This window comes from Arachis duranensis, chromosome 5 (assembly GCF_000817695.3).
Source record: "Arachis duranensis cultivar V14167 chromosome 5, aradu.V14167.gnm2.J7QH, whole genome shotgun sequence".
NCBI lineage: Eukaryota > Viridiplantae > Streptophyta > Magnoliopsida > Fabales > Fabaceae > Arachis > Arachis duranensis.
In genome coordinates this window covers 54,732,551-54,736,149 of record NC_029776.3, presented here as the reverse complement: position 1 = coordinate 54,736,149, position 3,599 = coordinate 54,732,551, and the positions used below count along the sequence as shown (strand labels likewise).

The 3,599-nt window shown below is 43.5% G+C and overlaps 1 non-coding gene across 1 annotated transcript; it reads right to left on the bottom strand.

The window, feature by feature from the left end:
* Window positions 1-459: 459 nt before the first annotated feature.
* Window positions 460-568, bottom strand: LOC127748191 (small nucleolar RNA R71). Its single transcript, XR_008010134.1, has one exon. It is a non-coding gene; the product is annotated as a small nucleolar RNA R71 (small nucleolar RNA).
* Between the last annotated feature and the right edge of the window lie 3,031 nt (window positions 569-3,599).

Below are 3,599 nucleotides of genomic sequence, written 5' to 3'. Positions count from 1 at the left end.
AAAGCACTACTCCCTGTAGAGGACCTAACAAAAATCTTCAAACAAGAAGAAGACATGGCAGCCGAAAACAACAACAATGCCAACAATGCAAGGAAGGTGCCGGGTGACTTTACTGCACCTACTCCTGACTTCTATGTGAGAAGCATCTCTATCCCTACCATTGGAGCAAACAACTTTGAGCTTAAGCCTCAATTAGTTTCTCTAATGCAACAGAATTGCAAGTTCCATGGACTTCCATTGGAAGATCCTCATCAGTTTTTAGCTGAATTCTTGCAAATCTGTGACACTGTCAAGACCAATGGGGTTGACCCTGAGGTCTACAGACTTATGCTATTCCCTTTTGTTGTAAGAGACAGAGCTAGGATATGGTTGGACTCGCAACCTAAAGAAAGCTTGAACTCTTGGGAAAAGCTAGTCAATGCCTTCTTGGCAAAGTTCTTTCCACCTCAAAAATTGAGTAAGCTTAGAGTGGAAGTCCAAACCTTCACACAGAAGGAAGGTGAATCCCTCTATGAAGCTTGGCAAAGATACAAACAATTGATCAGAAAGTGTCCTTCTGACATGGTTTCTAAATGGAGCATCATAGGTATCTTCTATGATGGTTTGTCTGAACTGTCCAAGATGTCATTAGATAGCTCTGCTGGAGGATCTCTTCATCTGAAGAAGATGCCTGCAGAAGCTCAAGAACTCATTGAAATGGTTACAAATAACCAATTCATGTACACTTTTGAAAGGAATCCTGTGAACAATGGGACGAATCAGAATAAAGGAGTTCTTGAGATTAATACTATGAATGCCATATTGGCTCAGAACAAAATATTGACTCAGCAAGTCAATATGATTTCTCAAAGTCTGTCTAGAATGCAAGCTGCACCAGGCAGTACTAAGGACGCTTCATCTGAAGAAGAAGCTTATGATCCTGAGAACCCTTCAATGGAAGAAGCTTATGATCCTGAGAACCCTTCAATGGAAGAGGTGAATTACATGGGAGAACCCTATGGAAACACCTATAATCCTTCATGGAGAAATCATCCAAATCTCTCATGGAAGGATCAACAGAGACCTCAACAAGGTTTCAACAACAATAATGGTGGAAGAAACAAGTTTAGCAATGGCAAGCCTTTTCCATCATCTTCTCAGCACCAGACAGAGAATTCTAAGCAGAGCCACTCTAACTTAGCAACCATGGTCTCTAATCTAATCAAAACCACTCAAAGCTTCATGACTGAAACAAGGTCCTCCATTAGAAACTTGGAGGCACAAGTGGGTCAGCTGAGTAAGAAAGTTACTGAACTCCCTCCTAGTACTCTTCCAAGCAATACAGAAGAGAATCCAAAAGGAGAGTGTAAGGCCATCAACATGGCCGAATTTGGAGAGGAGAAAGAGGCAGTGAGTGCCACTGAGGAAGACCTCAATGGACGTCCACTGGCCTCCAATGAGTTTCCTAATGAGGAACCATGGGAATTTGAAGCTTACACTGAGACCATAGAGATTCCATTGGATTTACTTCTGCCATTCATGAGCTCTGACGAGTATTCTTCCTCTGAAGAGAATGAAGATGTCACTGAAGAGCAAGTTGCTAAGTACCTTGGAGCAATCATGAAGTTAAATGCTAAGTTATTTGGTAATGAGACTTGGGAGGATGAACCCCCTTTGCTCACTAAAGAACTGGATGACTTGACTAGGCAGAGATTACCTCAAAAGAGACAGGACCCTGGGAAGTTCTCAATAGCTTGTACATTAGGCACCATAACCTTCGAGAAGGCTCTGTGTGACCTAGGGTCAAGCATAAAGCTTATGCCTCTCTCTGTAATGGAGAAGCTAGAGATCTTTGAGGTACAAGCTGCAAGAATCTCACTAGAGATGGCAGACAATTCAAGAAAACAAGCTTATGGACTTGTAGAGGATGTTCTGGTAAAGATTGAAGACCATTACATCCCTGCTGATTTCATAGTCCTAGAGACTGGAAAGTGCATGGATGAATCCATCACCCTTGGCAGACCCTTCCTAGCCACAGCAAAGGCTGTGATTGATGTTGATAGAGGAGAATTGATCATTCAAGTGAATGAAGAATCTTTTGTGTTTAAGGCTCAAGGATATCCCTCCGTAACCATGGAGAGGAAGCATGAAGAGCTTCTCTCAAAACAGAGTCAAATAGAGCCCCTACAGTCAAACTCTAAGTTTGGTGTTGGGAGGCCACAACCAAATTCTAAGTTTGGTGTTAAACCCCCACATTCAAACTCTAAGTTTGGTGTTGGGAGGTTCCAACATTACTCTGAACATCTGTGAGGCTCCATGAGGACCCACTGTCAAGCTACTGACACTAAAGAAGTGCTTGTTGGGAGGCAACCCAATATTATATTTATCTATTTTCCATTGTTATTTTATGTTTTCTATAGGTTGATGATCATGTGAAGTCACAAAAACAATTGAAAAAGAAAAAACAGAATGAAAAACAGAAAGAAAAATAGCACACCCTGGAGGAAAAACTTGTTGGCGTTTAAACGCCAGTAAGGGCAGCAAATGGGCGTTTAACGCCAGAAAGGGGCACCAGACTGGCGTTTAACGCCAGAAAGGGGCACCAGAATGGCGTTTAATGCCAGAAAAGGACAGCAGCCCGGCGTTTAACGCCAGGATTGGCAGAAAGGGCATTTTACACGCCACTTGGTGCAGGGATGAGCTATCATTGACACCTCAGGATCTGTGGACCCCACAGGATCCCCACCTACCCCACCACTCTCTCTCTTCTTCACCCATTCACCAATCACCTCAATACCTCTTCCCCAAAAAACCCTCACCTATCAAATCCCACCATTCTCTTCACCACTCACATCCATCCTTTATAAAACCCCACCTACCCCACCATCCAAATTCAAACCACTTTTCCTCCCAAACCCACCCATAATGGCCGAAACCTACCCCCCTCTCCACTCCTATATAAACCCATTTCACTCCTTCATTTTCACACAACCTAAACACTACTTCTCCCCCTTGGCCGAAACACAAAGCCCCCCTTTATCTCCTCTATTTCTTCTTCTTCTACTCTTTTCTTTCCTCTTTTGCTCGAGGACGAGCAAACCTTCTAAGTTTGGTGTGGTAAAAGTGTTGCTTTTTATTTTTCCATAACCTTATGGCACCTAAGGCCAGAGAAACCTCTAGAAAGAGAAAAGAAAAGGCAAAAGCATCCTCCTCCGAGTCATGGGAGATGGAGAGATTCATCTCAAGGGAAAGCTTCCACCTCCGAGTCATGGGAGATGGAGAGATTCATCTCAAGGGTGCATCAAGACCACTTCTATGAAGTTGAGGCCATGAAGAAGGTGATCCCCGAGGACCCTTTCGAGATAATTTTGGCGTTCAACTCTGGTTCGTGACGTGTTTCTGGCGTTTAACTCCAGAATGCAGCATGGAACTGGCGTTGAGCGCCAGTTTACGTCGTCTAATCACGAATAAAGTATGGACTATTATATACTTCTGGAAAGCTCTGGATGTCTACTTTCTAAAGTCGTTGAGAGCACGCCATTTGGAGTTCTGTAGCTCCAGAAAATCCATTTCGAGTGCAGGGAGGTCAGATTCCAACAGCATCAGCAGTCCTTTGTCAG